This window comes from Ochotona curzoniae, unplaced genomic scaffold (assembly GCF_017591425.1).
Source record: "Ochotona curzoniae isolate NIBS_2020 unplaced genomic scaffold, NIBS_Ocur_1.0 scaffold_1852, whole genome shotgun sequence".
NCBI classification, from domain to species: Eukaryota; Metazoa; Chordata; class Mammalia; order Lagomorpha; family Ochotonidae; genus Ochotona; species Ochotona curzoniae.
The window spans coordinates 18,600,592-18,618,828 of NW_024467087.1; positions in this window are offsets into that span (position 1 = coordinate 18,600,592).

The following is an 18,237-nucleotide window of genomic DNA, read 5'->3' on the forward strand; positions in this document are numbered from 1 at the left end:
CCACCACCCCATGAATATACTTTATATTAGTTACCTTGCACACATGCTATACGGCACTCTATCAGCATTTTTCCTGCCCATGCGCCTTTAAAATTCTACATGTTTTAATCAGTATAACATATCCTCCAATCCATTTTCACCAGAGAAATATTAAAAGTCATACAATAGCATCCTTGGTTAAATTCGTTTCTTGACATTAATTAGTGATCTTATAGATAGTAACACTTCATGGGTTTATCATTTTCTTTTTTTTTTAAGATTTATTTTATTTTTACTGGAAAGGCAGATATACGAGAGGAGAGACAGAGAGGAAGATCTTCCGTCCAATGATTCACTCCCCAAGTGAGCACAACAGCCCATGCTATGCCGATCCGAAGCCAGAAGCCTCTTCCGGGTCTCCCACGCGGGTGCAGGGTCCCAAAGCTTTGGGCCATCCTCGACTGCTTTCCCAGGCCACAGGCAGGGAGCTGGAAGGGAAGCGGGGCTGCCGGGATTAGAACCGGCGCCCATATGGGATCCCGGGCGTGCAAGGCAAGGACCTTAACCGCTGCGCCACCGCGCTGGGCCCGGGTTTATCATTTTCAACCTAGCATTCCTAAAAGTTTCTATTGTGAACTGCTAACTTGGGAGATGTGTTGTTTTCCATCTAGTTTCATTCTACATACATGTAGCAAACATTATATCATAGATTTACGAAATTAACGATTAGTTCCAGCATTTATACCAGTGAGACACCCAAGTTCACACTTGTCTATGCAGAGAAGTACATGCCTAGAATTAACGTGTCTTCATGGTTCCCTTCTTATGTGTTAAGGAACACTCCTGAAAGGGAGAAAACATTTGTTTCATTATAAAAAAAAAGAAAGAATCCCAAAAGATCCAACTGCTGGTGTTGGTGAAACAAAAATAAAGTGGGAAGATGTAAAAAGGTGATGGATCTTAGTCAGAAAATAGAACTTGTATATGAAAAATTTTGTTGATTAGAGTGGCATTTATAATATTGAGCACTTCAAAATCTCGGGATATGTGGTTTGTGTCCTTGCAGAGACTACAGCAGTACTTTTTTAAACTGCATAATCATAACAATCACCTTGGACACATGAAAAAAATATAAGTTTTCAGTCAATCACCTTTGGAAACTGTTGTTCAGGAGGTGTACCGGAGGCAGGGGATCTGTATTTTTAATAATTTTCTCAGATGAATAGAATAGCTTGACATGATTGAGAAATAGTGACCCACATTTTTCCCTCATATGACATACTACATGTTTGTAAAACTACATTGTAAAGATTTCCACAAATAAAAGATCTGCATAAATGTTTCCAAGGCCTCCCTTTCCCTTCCTTCTTTGTTTTATGCCAATTTTATGAAACTGCTATATGTGAAAGTTTATATATGTCACTTGTTCACACTATTATGGTGCTCTCTCAGCATTTTGCCAGACAATATCAACATCCAAACGCCTACTATAACAAACAGTCCCATCATAGCTGAATTTTACTTGGGTATTTGGCTTTCAGCCATTTATCACTATTATTTTCATTTATTATTTTGTTCCATTTAAGGTGCTCTCAAATGTAATTTTTATTGGCTTGAAATAGTGGCAGTTTTATGTAATTTTTTATGCCTTGATAACATTAACACAACAATTAACACAACAATATTTTTATCAGGAAGCTTATATAACTGATTATGGACAGAAGTAAAACTTAGGGAAAAAAAAGTTTTCTTCAATACCTTACTCTTTCCATCACACTAGGTTGCACCACAACTTACATTGCTGAAAATAAATATAAATGCTTATTTCACAATAACAAATATAATATATATATTTATATAATATATTTATATTTTTTATATTTATATTTATATTTATATATTTTATATATATGTAATATATCCTACCTATTATATAATCTAGAACATGTCTGTTCTACTAGATCTATAAGCATTTTTACTCAAACTAAATATTTGCAATAACTGTTAATTTTTTTTTAATTGTTGAATAGAATTAGTAGCATTGCTGCCTATTTCTAACATGGCAGAATTCTATTTGTAAGTTTAGCTGCAGGGAGGGGAATCTCACTCTGAAATGACATCATTAGTTAAGCCTCCTAAAACACTGATGTTTATTTTTTTTAAAGACTTATTTATTTTCATTACAAAGTCAGATATACACAGAGGAGGAGAGACACAGAGGAAGATCTTCCATCTGATGATCTGTTCCCAAAGTGACCGCAATGACCAGTGCTGCACTGATCCGAGAAAGAAGCCAAGAGCTTCTTCTGGGTCTACAACGAGCCCCTATACAGCTCTTGCACTATTTCCCCAATTGACTTTTTTGGACTTTTCTAAACATTGTTTACAAAGTTGAGAGGGATGCATATCCATGTGGGCCTCTGATTAGGATGTGGAGGGTCAGGTTTGGAGGAAGGTGGTTGGAACCAATGCTTCAGGTTTTGTTGCTCGTTCCTTTCTCCTGTGTCTGCAGGGCAGGAGGCCAATCCTTACTGTCAAACTATATCAACACTCCGGGATGAGGGGCCTATTAACTTTTCATATTAGTACATTCGTCACAATATGTGAACCACATCAAGTTATCCCAATGTTTTTTATTCAAGTTACTTTTATCCCTCCCATTCCTCCCAGAATGCATTTAACCTGGTCATCAAGAAGCCTACATCCTACGTTAAGTGCTTGGATCAAGTGCTCAACTCCAACTCCTACGCCTGATTCTCAATTCCTGCCAACGTAGACCCTTAATTGCAACCGTGATGACTCAAGCAATAGGAGCCCTGCCACCTAAAGGGGACACATGAAATGCTTTCCAGACTTCGGGCTCTGGCTCCAGCCTAGTCCCAGCCCTGGCGTGCATTTAAGGATTTGAGGAATAAGTCTTCTAGATGGGAGCTCTCTGTGTCTCAATCCCTCTGCCCCCTACCCCACCTCTCTCTCTCTTTCCCTCTCTCTGCATTTTTCCCTTGTTCTCAAATGAAATTATAAAACAACCATAGCACAATGGCTCAATGGCCAAATCATTGCCTTGCATGAACAGGGATCCCGTGTGAATGCTGGTTCATGTCCCAGCTGTTTCATTTCTCATCCAGCTCCCTGCTTGTGGCCTGGGAAAGCAATAGAAGGTGGCCCAAAGTCTTGGAACCCTGCAGCCATGTGGGAGACCGGGAAGAAGCTCTTGGCTCCTGGCTATGGATTGGCTCAGCTCTTGCCATTATGGCCACTTTAGGAGTGAATCAGCAGATTTAAGATCTTTCTCTGTTTAACTTCTCTCTGTATATCTGCCTTTCCAATTAAAAAAAAAAAAAAACATAGTCCAAGTTAACTTGCACTTGTACTACCAAAATATGGTGTAATGTTTCCCAAAGTATCCTTGAAGATGTCTTCTGAGACATACAAAACGTTCTGAAAATCAAGCAAGTTTTAAAACTTTAATCAGATTCTCCAAGACAATTTGCCTGCTTATTTTGTGAAATAGTTATTCAGATCTCAAAAGAACTTACATTTCACAGAATTCACTTTGCAAGTGGTGCTTTATTACAGGATCATGTTATTCCTTTTCAGAGTAGCCACAAGAAACATTCAAGACAGTATTTGAATGAGACATTTCAGCACTCTTTTTTTACCACTCTTCTTCCAACATTGTTTTTTGAGCAGCATCATTTACTCCACGGCAGTGCTTGTTTGCAAGGATAAGGCAGCCAGGTGGAAGGGCTATGTGGGTGTACTGCAATGCTTTCACACTCATTATTTTACTTTGGAATTCAGTGATCTATACTGAATTGAAAATAAATCTGTCAACAACCAAAGCAAAATAAAAAAATATGCTTTGAAGAAAAAGGAATCGATTTAAGCGAACACAGCAAAGAAAAATTATCTATATGAATGCATGTTACCCTGAGATACATACAGACATCTGTTCCCAAATATATGAACATAAAGCTATATTTGAAAAAAATGATCAATTCTCTTTTACATAAACTTAGTGAAAGTACTACTAGGTGAAGTTTTGTTCAGTTATCACTTCAGTTGCATTTACTTTGATGCAGTGCAGTATCGTGTAAAGTAAGCATCCCAATGCCAGCTAGGCCATTTACATGTGATTTTATGCAAGTTATTTTATTTCCGTTTTTTCTCCAGCTTCTTCATGTATAAAGTACTTGTGCATTATATTCATAACTGAAGGGGAAAAAAAAGTAGAATTAGAGACTAATTCTCCACATGTAGTGCTGGCATTCCATTTGAGCTTCAGTTCGTATCCAGGCTACTCCACTTTTCATCCAGGTCCCTACTCATGGCCTGAGAAAGCAGTAGAGGCTGACCCGAGACCTTGGGACCCCGCACCTCGTGGGACATCTGAAAGGAACTCCTGGCTCCTGGCTTTGGATCAGCTCAACTCTGGCCATTGTAGGCACTTGGAGAACGAACCAGCAGTTGGAAGAGCTCTCTACATGTCTGTTCTTCTCTCTGTAACTCCATCTTTCAAATAGGAACAAAATAAATTTTTTAAAAAACATACAAGAAGACATACTGTCATTAAGAGTGATTTATAAGCTGTTTAGTATACTTTTATGTCCAGATCTTTTACTCTGTCTTTCCTTCTCACTGTGATTCTGCCTTTCAAATAAAAATGAATAACTCTTTTCTAAAAAGTTCAATTATATATTAATATGAAAACTGAAAGACACAGAAGCTTAAAATACAAAGAAGTAAAGGAAGTTTGAATCAGCTAATCTCAAGGAAAACTTTTAGTTCATCAGGGCTGCTGTCCTTGAGCTAGCAAAATGCCCATTATGCTTAAACTGAATATATAATTGTTAACAGTGACTGAGTGCTTACATTGCAGAAATATTTTGAGATGTTTTATTATATATTATTTACTTGAATCCTCTCTAGAGCCCTAGGAGGTAAACATTACTATTATCTTTGTTCTATTGATTAGTATTAAGACATAGAGAGGCCGTGTATTTTGACCAAGGTCATTTCACTAATAACTGGAAGAACAAGAATTTGAACCTAGGCAGTCTGACTAGAGTGATTCTGAGTGTGAGCACTAATATATCAAAGAAAACGAATAAATAAATACCTCTGCAAAGAAAGAAAAGACAATAAAAAAGAAAAAGTAGAACATTATAGCCAGCAAATTTCCACAGTCACATATTCTATACCCATGTCTCAAACTTGAATGATATTACAAGGACAAAATGCCTTGGAGCACTCAGGAAGTTATTTTTCTGCTACAGAAGTCATCTAGTAAAGACACTGATATAGAATAAGGCTTTACTCTCCAAAATCTTTACTCCCTTGCCTGCACTCAATAAAGTTGATCAACGTGTTTTTACAAGATAGTGTGAAAGAAATATTGCTCTCTTGGTGCATTCTGTTTAGAACATGTAAAATAAAATGTATGCTTCATAGATAAAGAATATTAGCATAATATGTACAGTAGAAATATCAATAATTTTCAATCCGTCAATGGAGTGAAAGGCCCACAATTTGGTGGGCCTTTGTTGTAAGTTACTTGAAGTTAGCTTCAAAATCCTTGGGGAATTTTTACAGGCCATAAAAGTTTTACAGGCCATAAAAGTTTTTACAAATGAGACGATTGCTGGTAGAATATCTAGATAGTTTAAACAAAGATGATGATGATGCAGAATGGGAGATAGCCTTAACAAAAAGACTAATCTTGTAATCACACACTTGGGGTCTTATGACTATGTAATGAAACTCTAATAAAAATTCTGGACACTGAAACTCTAGTTAATAGTATTCTGTAGATAGTAGCACATTGCAAATAAACTTCACGTTTGGCCCCTCACATATCTCATTATATATGCAAGCTTTCTTCTTGTTAATTTTGATCTATCTTGATTTGCACCATTTTTTGCTACAACAAAATCATAATCATAAGCACAAAGCTTTTTTCAGTTTTGAATCATTCAAATTGATAATGGAAACTGAAGAGATGTTGGAAATCCATGAGTTTGTACCCTGTTGGCCTGAAGCATGAATGAAAAGGAACCGCAGAGCTGATGGCGGGGATCTGAAGTGAGAGCAGTCTTGTGACAGATTGTGCCTTTAATCTACAAGGTTTGGCCTGATTCCCAGGAAGTTAGCATTCGGAATCCATTGAAATAGGATAGTAAGGATCAACACAGAATATAGGAGAAAATATGCAGTGTTTATTCTTCTCTGTCCAGCTTATTTCATTGAACATGATGTCCTCTAGCTGCATCCATTTTTATGCAAATGTTACAATACCATTCTTTCTCATAGCTAAATAACATTCCATTATGTATATATGTACACACATATGACACTTTTCTATCCATTCATCTGATGATGGATACCTTGGTTGATTCCATATTTTGCCATTGTGAATGAACAGTTTTTCTATAAACACGGTGCAGCAAGTATTTCCTTGATACAATGTTTTCATGAGTTTGGGGTATATAACTAGTAGTGGGATCCTATAGTGAGATTATATCCAGGGTGTTTTGTTTTGTTTTGAAAGTCAGACAGTAATCTCCATTTATTTTAAAAGCAGACAGCTGCTTTACTCTTCACATGGTCACACTAGCTCAAGCCCAAACCAGGTGGCTAGAAACACCATTAGGGTTTGCCATGTGGGTGCCAGGTGCCCAGGCACTCAGACCATCTTCTGTTTCTGTCCTGGGTACATTAACCAGGAGCTGAATTAGAACTAGAGCAGTCAGAATGCAAATCAGTACTCATGTTAGATGCCTGCATTGTTTAGCCCACTTCAGCACAATACTGGTTGTATGCGATCGCCCCAGACCTATGCCCTGCTGCCTGGAGAGTGTGGCTTAAGCTTAACCTTCCCCATGGCCTGAGGCACAGCCTTCAGGCCTGTAGGTGGAGTGTGACCCTCAATGTGGCTACAAGGTCAAGGGGAGTACACCTGGAACATGACCTCTGACATCACCAGAAGGTCTAGCGAGATAGACGTGTCATACAGAAAATTGCAGTGTCTTTGGTGGGCATGGGTTCTGCCGGAAGGCTCCCTCCTGCCCGCCGCTTCCTTACCCTTTAAAACCTGTAACCTGTGCGGAATAAAGCGGACGGGCCTCACCAGCTTGTCTCTGGTGGTTCTTACGGCGGAAGGCCGCCTTCTGCCTCACCCTCAGTGACCTTGGGGCCTGCTGGCAGGACTGAACCCCAAGAACTGATCCTCCAACGAATGCTACTGATTAGTCCTTATGTGTCCAGCACTAAATTGGGCACTAAAAACAGATCCATAAGTATTTCATTCTAACCTGAACCCTAAAAACCCATGTGGGATACCAGGATACAGCTCCTGGTTCCTAATTTCCCTCTGGCAAAGAGCTAGTTGTTGTGGCCATTTATGGTGTGAACTAATAAATGAAAAATTTCTTTGCTTATCCCTATTTCTGTGTCATTCTGTCTCTAAAATTAATCATCTGTCTCTTTTTAAATTTTGAAGGAGGGAACACTTGATCCAAGAATTAAACCTGTGGTTGACAAATAAACGTCATTGAATTTCTAAGACTAGAATAGAGACATACGGATAAAGTGACAACTCCTCCTAGAACTAAGAATTTCTTGAGACAGCAGAACTTACTGAAAAGTTCCAACAAACCAGCATGACTTGATCATCTTTCAAAGAAATCACTTTCCTTTCATGGATCATTATAACCATTTTCAAAAACTAAAGGGAGTGTCCACCGTGATAGCCTAGTGGCTGAAGTCTTGCCATGCACATGCAGGAATTCCATATGGGCACTGGTTCATATCCCTGTGACCTTGCTTCCTAACCAGCTTCCTGCTTGTGGCCTGGGAAAGCGGTCAAGAACGGCCCAAAGCCTTGGAATCCTGCACCAACGTAGGAGACCAGGAAAAAGCTCCTGGCTCCTGACTTCTGATCGATTCAGTTCTAGCCATTGCTGCCATTTAGAGTGTGAACCACTGAATGGGAGATAGTTCTTTCTGTCTTTCCTCCTCTCTGTATATCTGACTCTCCAATTAAAAAAGAAAAGGGGGGGGGGAGATTACACAAAGTAAATTTAGGATCATACCTGAATAATTTCTGAGAAAACAAAGCCAATTTAGACCTCATGAATGACCTCAACTGAACAGTAGTTACAAAATAACTGAAACTTCATTTAGCTCTTTATTGTAATGCTTATATTAATGAAAAAAATCAAGTTCAAATAATCAGAAGCAACTATCAAATGTAAATAACTAAGGCCTTTCATACAATATTAGTCAATTAGAACAACTTTTGACTGTCACCAGTTTTCCTATCTGTACCTCTGGGCCTACCCTACAGAAGCCTGCCTCTTACATTCTCATGGTGGGATTGTTCAACTACTTCTGGTTGGCGCTTTCCAATTCATGACTTGTTGTTGGCTCAAATAAACTATCTCAGATTACCTCCTCCCCTGTGTTACAAACATGGAAACTGTGGAAAAGTCTAGTCTCCAGCTGGAATTTATTGACAATTGTGCCCTTGACCTAGTATTTTTTCATGAATTCCAGTGGGAACATTGAGTATGGATTTGAGCAGAGGAGATACACCTGGTGGCAGATCCAAGCGCACAGTATGCATTAAGCACTTAGCTTGGCTGCCTGTGCACATACATTGGCTTCAGGAAAGTTCTCCAGAGACCTGACTTGGCCTAAGATCTTGGCACAGAATAGCAGTCATTGTGGTTGCAGTTACATAGGTGGTGGCGGCAGCTGCATCGAAGGAACATATAGGGGTTTCATGTGAAGAAGGACCTGAGGTGGGAGGCAAGCTCTCCTTTCCAGTCTGACATGCTGACTTAGCACTACAGTACAATATTCATTCTCTGGATAGAAACTGCCAGAATTAAATACTCACAAAACCATCAGTTTTGAGGCTACTAAAACCTTTTCAATGAACTATTGCATACATGCATATATACAGATATATGCAATATATTCACATGTATGTTGCAATAAAACACATAAACAAAACATTATAATTCTTTAAATAGTTCAGAGTGTCTGTATTTGATAAAGGCTTTATTGCAAAACAAATATCCACAAACTTAGTCATAGAAATTAAATTTAAATAATTCTATTTTCATGAGAGGCTTCAATGGAATGCATAAACAGCCATTTTGAATTGGATATAAATCATGAAACCACTTTAAGTTTCTTTAACAACCTTTACATATTACAGAAAGTGTCAAAAGAAACATTAAAATGCCATCACTATGAATTTTCCTTTAAAATTGCATTCAAGCATAATTGAAACTTATTTGCATGAAGTCAGATCTTCCTGGGAAAATTATTCTACAGGAAATATCAGTTCAACATACACTAAAACCTATGGTTGGAACTAATTTATTAGAAACCATTGTAATGTTGTCACAGACTTCACAAGTCTCTTAAAGTTAGATCACCAGGAAGACCCTGCTGAAATTTAAGAATGATTAAAAATTATGTGTAATATTTCACTTTTGAAGAGCAACTGATATCATTTTTAGCTATAGCAACTGAAAGTTAAGTATCTAGAATTATACATTTGGTAACCTAATGAATTTGCAAAGAAAATAAGCCTCAACGATCTTATGATGCATCTAGATGTCACATTAAGGAAGCATAATAATTGTGTTTATAAATCAACGCATCAAAAGTTTTATTTTCTTTGCATTTATAAATTCGTGTTGATCCTCATGTTTCCTGTTTCCCTTACTGTTTTATGAGTAGTAAAATGTTCACTATTGTATCTAATATCTCAAGCTAGATTTTTTCCTGCTTTATGATCAAAGTATTCCGTACTTTCATTTTGTACTAGGCCCTGTGAATTACATAACAACCTAGTTTGTAAATAAGTCCACAGAGTAAGAAAAACAGAATGCTAGTCATTCTGCCAAGAAAATTTGTTTTTAATGTACTTTGCATTAAGTAAATGAAGTCATTATATCTTGAAAGTTATGGCCTTTGCATACTTACTATATTTCCCCAGCCCCATTTCTTTTGAAAATGGAGTCAGCCCATGATCCAGGCTGAGATGGTCATGACAATCCAGCCGTCAGACTCCAATCACTGGCCCAGAAATGAGCAAGTGAGCCGAAAGATTTCTCAGAGTTTTATAGCTGAAGGCGTGGGGTGAAGTAATGTCTCTCTCCCCTCTAGAAAAGAATCATACAAATGCTGAAAAAATTTAAGGACATGACTCAGGGTGCCAGAGGCCATTTTATCTACCAAATGGATAAGACACACAGGAAGAACCAAATGTTCCAATAAATCACTGATGAACAGAGAAATGAAGAAAAGGAGAAAAAAGAGACTCATGACTATAAGTCCCTATATTTTGTATGTGACATTCCTAGAGCGACATTTTGTTGTTGTTGTTGTTGTTTTGTTTGTTTGTTTTTGGAGAGGTATTGTATACGCCTTCCTTCACTGCGTGCATATATAGCCCCCTAAGCTGATTGAAATTGGTTTTATTTCTCTTGCAAAAAGATTGGATCTTTTCCAGGTTTTACAATTACCCAGATGCCAATTCAATTTTAGAAATAGCAACGCTAAGGTTCAAATGATACGTTTGACCCAAAATAACACAAATTGTAAGTTGATATCAGAGACCGGTTCCTGCGGCCATGCAGCATTTTCTGCTTCATGTTGGGTCCTATAGTTGACATTGGAGATACAAAGTAAGATTATAGTGTTTCCCATCAAAGAAATCAGAGTCCAGGAGGATCCAAGATGTCAGAATAGTGAGAACCTGCAATGCCTCTGTACAAGAAAGATAGCACAAAAACAAAGGAAGGATCACATTTCCAGGGGATTGGGACAGAAATGTTCAGTGGAAACGTAACAGAACAGAACAGACTCCATGGAACAGCAAGGGAAGAGGACAAACATGTTGACATGACTTGGGCCATACTGCCAGCGTGCTTTGCATCCAAGCAGCTGGTTGTCAGCCAGGAGTTGTGACCAAGCATCTTTAACTGAGGGAAAATTCCCAAATCCCCCACTAACTTCAAGTCTGGAGGGGGTGAGAGGCAGGGAGGGAAGCTGGCTAAGGTCTGTGTGGCTACTTTGCTCTGAGCAAGGAAACCACATTGACTCTTTCCCCTCTCTAACACTCCCAATGCATTAGTCTCAAGTTGGAAGTTGCAAAGTCCTGGCTGAATCAGCAGAAACATAATCACGCTGCTACCCAGAAGCACCCAGAGCCTGCCTGAAAGCAATTGAAAAGGTCCAGCTGCAACCTGCAATTACGGTAGTTCAGAGCTAAAGCTTATTTGCTGCATTCACTCATTTGAAGTTCAAAGGGCGGGGGGGGGGGTGTCCCCTCGGTTTCTTGGGGCCAGTACAAGCCACAGCTCATAAACTGCATGAACCTAACCTGTATGGAATCAGAAAAAGAAAAAAGAAAAAAAACGGCAGGTGTTTACGGTCACGGTCCATGGTGAAATTTTTCCTTTCAAAATATAAAATCTTGCTTCTACCCCATTTCCCCCTTTTGGAAAGGAATGTTCCTCCAGACTACTGGTTTTACCATAAAAATAGCAACTGGGTGCCAATGCTTTGGCATGGTAGGCTAAGTTTCTGAGTTTGGCACTGGCATCCCATATGGGAGCTGGTTCTAACCCCTCTGCTCCACTTCCAATCTAGCTCCGTGTTTGTGACCCGGGAAAGCATTCCCCAGATTCAAGTCCTTGGGCCCCATCACCCAGGTGGGAGATCTGGAAGAAGTTCCTAGCTTCTGGTTTCAGATCAGTTCATCTCCAGAGATGTTGCAGTCATCTGGGAAGTGAACCAGCAGATGAAAAACCATTCTCTCTGTCTCTCCTTCTCTTTGTAAATTGACTTTCAAATAAAAATAAATCATAAAAGGAAAGTATGTCACTGTATTAAAAATTACGGGAAAAAAGGAAGAAAGAGTGTGTGTGAGGAATGTGGACAGGACGGAGGGTAGGGTGGCAAGTATTATCATGCTCCCAAATATATTTTGTGAAATATGTGAAATCTGCTAACTTTATGAAAACCAAAAGTAGGAAAATGAAATTTATCATTTGCAACATAACGCATGCAACTGGATAACATCATGTTGAGTGAAATAAGCTGGACACAGAAGGACAAATGCCACAAGTTCTCCCTATTATGTAAGAACCAAACATTTTAAAAGAAAAGCAAAACCAAAACAAAAAAGAAACATCTTTGTATATCAGTATTGTTGATAGTACATTTTGGTCAAACTTTTATATATAGTCAAATTAATGGTTAAGAATGATATAGTACTATAGCTTTAATAACCTGAGATTATTTTTAAATTTATTTTATATGAGTCTGACATCTTTTCATTTAGAAGCTCTTGTCTATATTCTTTTTGAACTATAAATGCTTTTCATTTTTACCTGTCTAGTTCTTTATTTAGTGGAGCATTAAGCTTTTGATCATAATATAAATTTAAAATGTTACCTTAAAAAAAGTTCATTGGAATTTCCAGTAGTTTCTAAGAGTACAAAGGAGTCCTGAAGCCAAACACCTGAGGACTTTTGTTCTATTTCACACTATAGTGTGGATAGTAAAATATAATGGCTAATGTCAAACCTCTTTTAATTATGTAGTCATCTGTACAGAAATGTTTTGTATTTTCACATTGGCACAAAATAGACTAAATTTCTAAAATTATATGAACCTTGAGAAATCATCCATATAGAGTTGAAAAAAATTTCAGACTCGATTGTGATGGCTCTCAAACCAGTACTTCTCAGATACATATGTATTTTTCAAAATGTATTCGGTTTCATTTGCAAGACAGGAGAAACTGAGAAAGAGAGAGACAATTGTCCCCATCTGCTACTTCACCATCCAAATGCTTGCAATGGTGTGGTTGGGCCAGGACTAAAGCTGGGGAGTGTGGGACACACAGTATAGCCACCCCAGGAAGGTAGCAGGAAGCCAGTTACCTAAGCCATCACTGTTCTCGTTCAGCTTATGCATCAGTAGCAACTTGAATCGGGAAAGCAGCCAGGTATTGGCTGCTGTCACTTCAAAATGAGATATGCACATCTTACCTAGAATCTTAACACCTAGGCCAAGTGCCAACTGCTCTCCTATATTTCTAATGTGCTCTGTTTCCTGCTGTTGAGATCATGGATCTGGTGACAGGTCTGGGATAAAATACGTATCAACTTATATTTACGAAAGGGTCTTGAAATCTATGCTAATGTAATTAATCATATTTAAATTATATCAAGTAATAAAGAAAATTCCTTGGATAAAATATCCTCCACAGAAATCAATCACATCCTATGGAGAATTAAAACCTGGTGTTACTAGACATTTAATATTTAATTAGTCATATTGCTCTGCCCCCACCCCTACTACCAATAATTTGAAGAGGTTCGTATATTAGAATAGTTCAGATTGTGATCTAGAGACAGAACTGAATCTAGTTCAAGATCTGCTACCTATGAGCTCCATTACTGTTAGAAAATTTAATAATCATTTGAAATTTTATTTTTCTTATCTTTAGTATAGAGATCGTAACAGTACTTCCATGCTAGGATTTATGAGGAAAACGAACTATATTACCACAATTTGAAGCAGTTGTCCTATATTTTACAATGTAGTACATTATTAATTTTTGGCTTTTCCAAATTCAAGTCAAAATAAATGCATTAGGAGTAAAGGCAGGGGAGGTTAAACAATACAAAAGGTAGGATCTATAATAAATAAAAGACATATGCAGTACTATGATGGCACACTTTAATATTTGACTAAACATAAATCCTACAGGTACCTCACCTATTATAGACTCGTTAACTTAAAAATGGTTGCACTCTTCAGCTTATAAGCTGTGTGATAAAAGGCTAGCACTGTAGCTCAACAGCCTAATCTTTCATCTGCAAGCACTGGCATCCTATATGAGCACCAATTTGTGTCCCAGTTGCTTCATTTCCTATTCAACTCTCTGCTCATAGTCTGCTTATAGCAGATGATGACCCAAGTCCTTGGGATCCTGCATCCATGAGGAAGACCTGGAACAGATTCCTGGCTCCTGGCTTTGGATCTCCTCAGCTCCATCCACTGCAGCCAATTGGGGAGTGAACCTGCAAATGAAAGATCGTTCTCTCTGTTTCTCCTTCTCTCTGTAAATCTGCCTTTCCAATAAAAACAAATCTTTCCAAAAAAAATGGCACATTGTACTTTATTATTACTTTACTACTAAATATCTTTAATTACTTATATGTAGTATTGAAACCAAAACACAGCACTGGAGAATTTAGTGATTATGGACGCCGCACCATGGCGCAATGCCTAAATTTTTACGTTGCAAGTGCTGGCATCCCCTAGGGATGCTCTATTTCCCATCCAGCTCCCTGTCTGTGCCGTGGGAAAGCAGTAGAGGATGGCCCAAAGATTTGAGACCCTGCACCTGTGTGGGAGACCAGGAAAGAAGCTCCTGGTTCCTGGCTTTTGATTGGCTCAGCTCCAGCTGTTGTGGCCATTTGAGAACTCAACCAGCAAATCTCTCTCTCTGTCCATAAATCTGATCTGTCTTTCTAATAAAAATGAATACATTTTAACCTATTGTTTATGACACAAGTTTGGACTGGGTTTTTGGATTCTATTCCTGGCACCAACTCCTAATTCCAGTTTCCTGGTGGTGTGGATCCTGGGAAGCAGTAGTGATGATTCAAGTGTACTACTCATATTGAAGACCTGCATTTGGCTCCCATATTTTGGCTTCAGTCCTGGCCAATGCACAATCCTGGCTTCTGTTGGCCTTTAGTGACAAAAACAGGGGATGAAAGTGTTTCTGCTGTTTCTCTCTCTTTGCTCCTCAAATAAATAAATAAATAAAAACCATTAGAAAGTGCCTATTTGACAGATTATCAAAATGAAAATGCTCTATAAGTCAGCCATTAAAGATTTGCCTAGTTCATAGGTAGGCAATTTACCAAGTGGTTAAGACTTCAATTGGTGTGGTCAGCTTCTATGTCACAGTGCCTAAATTCAAGTCATGTTTCTGCTTCTGATTCCAACTTCTTGTTAATGAAAACCCCCTAGAGGGAACAGTCTTGGTACAAGTAGTTGAGTCTTTGCCATACCTATGGGAGACCTGGACTGAAGCCCCATTCCTAGCTTTGGCCTGGCCCAGTCCTTGTTATAGAGGGCCATTAGGGAGTAACCAGCAGATAGATCTCAGTCTCTCTCTCTTCGTTTCTCTTCCTCTCTCTGTGCCTCTCTTTCAATCATAACAATATAAATAGTTAACATTTTTAAACATAGTTGTGTAGTTGAGCTTGGCAAAGCAAAGCTATTATAATGTCCTCTTTCCTCAAATTACTTCCTTTTTAAAATAACACTAGAAAATTCATTTGCAGGGTTAGTATTATTTAAGCCTGAATGTGATTTTAGAAGTAGTCAATGGAACAAGTATCTTGATAATTTTTAACTATTATCCGAAATTTTTTTTCCATTTTAATTTTCAGGAGGTTTGAATAGCAGTGTAGCGGGTATTGATTAAAATTATAATTTGACAAAGGCTTTTAATTTAGGAAGCAGAAATTTTATGCAAAACAAGGTGTCACAAAAATTCGTATTCATTTTAGTGCAGGCTGATAGAGTATGGCAGCCAAGGTGCATGTAGACCAGATACCAGCTTCAGCTGTGGCATGTGTTTCTTTAGGAAAAGAAAAAGAGTTGTACCAAGATACTGTGATTACAGGGACTCTTCTCAAATGCTAAGAAAGGCTGCTTAAGTCCAGGAATACATTTAATACCAATAACTGCATGTTTTTGGTTTCTTAAAGACTTCTTTTGTTTTGTTACATTCCCTTATTCTTAAACAGAGGTCTGAAGCCTAGGTTCACATGCCAAGTCAAGGCTGTCAATTGATGTTTCTCAATAAAGTATTATGACAGCACATGCTCCTACATTAATCTGCTTATCTGTTGGCTGCTTTATTTGCTTTTGGAAGACAGAGTTGTGTAGTTGCTACAGAACAAGATGGGCTGTAATAGAGAAACATTGATGGTCTCTGGTTTAAATCACTTGGACCATGTCATTGTTTCTCCAGTATCCTGAACCCTGCAACTCCAATGAAAACTCAGAAACTAATTTTGATTTGGAAGATCTTTTTAGCTACACTAAAATATTTTTAGTTTTTCCCCCTCAAATTCCTTCAGCTTTATTGTAGCCCTATTGGTCACATTTAACAGCCATATACATACTCCACGACTAACTGTTCTCTGAAGTTTCCTAAACTTCTTCTTAAGCAAATTTAGCAGACTCCTTTAGATCCTTACTATCCCAAACATTTCATGCATGATAATTATGATCATGTAAACAAGAAAGAAGTCCTTGGCTTCGAGATAGGATCCTGTAGTGTTTATCTTTCTCTAGCCTTCTCAAATTCATTTTCCTCTCACTTGCTGTGAACAGTCTCCTTGGCAATCTACTATTGTTATGCTGTGTTATGCTATTGTTATACTATTGTTATGTTCATTTATTCATATTGTTTTAACTGTCACATTTACAACTACTGACATCAAGAGAGATCATCAAAATAATCTGCGGATGACTAAATAAAAATGAGTTCATTACCTCCTGAAGTAAAACATCCAGGTTGGCAAAATGTGAATAATGCCAGGGATTAGAGCAGGTTTGTAAAAAGTTTGAAGATTTGTTTTGAGGAATATCTTTCAGTGCATGAATGTGAGTACAGTTGGAGAAAAGTTATTAGAGTTTTAGATTGCTGAACATCACAGGGCAAGAGATTTAAGTGTCTTAGCAAATAGTTACTTTATAACAAGCAATTTCTCAAACAGGTAGTCGATCATCCTGGAAATCTGGACATTTACACAGATGAGTGACTTCTTGTATTAATAAGGTAACTGGTGGGGCAGTTTATTATTCAAATAAATGATTTTTTTCAATTCCTGTAATAATAACAATGCTAACATTCTTTTAAATAGTATACTTGCTGAGAGTGTGTGCTCACTCTTTCTAAGCGAGCAACTATTTTTTTTTGTATTTGTGTATGTCTGGTAGGGTCTTTTTAGGGGGACTTAAACCAAAGCTTCACAGAGTAGACACTATTTATGCTAAGTCCACTTTTTAAAAAAGATTTATTTGTTTTTATTTGAAAGACAGAGATTCAGAGCGAGAGGTAGAGAAACAGAGAAATCTGCCATCTACTGACTCACTCCTCAAATGGCCACAATGGTCTGAGATAGGCCTATCCAAAGCCAGGAGTCAGAAGTTTCTTCCATATTTCTCACATGCGCACAAGGGCTGAAGCACTTAGGTCATCCTCTACTTCGATCTCGGGGAGTTGGCAGGGAGGTGAATTAGAGCAGCTGGAACTTGAAGCAGTGCCCACACAGGATGCTGATGATGCAGCCAATGGCTTTATTCACTACACCACAGTGCCAGCCCCTTATTTTCTCATCTCTATTCCAATAAGTTTCAAATAATGTCTGTAAGACATTTTCTAATTTATTCTGCCTGCCTAATGTACCAGCTCCTATGCCTAGTTTCCATATGGTACTAATACGTTGCAGGAATCTTGGGTTTCAAATCTGAGCAGTATGCCTAACCCCTCTTTCAAAATGGCTCCTAATATTCAACTAGTAATCTAGTGCTGGTTATATGTCCCTTAAAAAAAGCTAATAAGTGATGAAATTATATGAAGGATAGAGTAATTGACCAACCAGAAATAACCCTCAGATAATATGAAGAAAAAGAACACTTACTGAATGAAAGAATATATGCATAGGTTAAAGCAAAATCACTGTTATGTATTATCCTGAGTTGAGGGTTATACAATTTTCAAAACTAAGATGTAGAAAAAGGTTAAATGATGCAAGAGAGAACCCGGAATCTACTGGTAAAATTGTAGGTGAAATTTAAAATGTCACAAAATTAGTTCATTTATAACCAGAAAAAAGTTAGGGATCCATTTGCTATCAATTATAGTATGTAATCAATTTCAAGTGATATTTAGTTGAATAAATACAAGTGTGAAATAAAAATAATGGAGATTGGTTGTATTTAAATAAAGAACCTTCATAATCTGTGAAGCATTCAAGAACTAAGGCAAAATAAAACTTACTTTTAACATTCCTTTGAAAATTGGCCAAACCTAATATGATGGTTTCATGTAAAACATTTTACCTCCTAATTAGTTATTCCCAAAATATTTCCACAGATAGACACTTTGTATACTAATTAGCCACCCTTAGG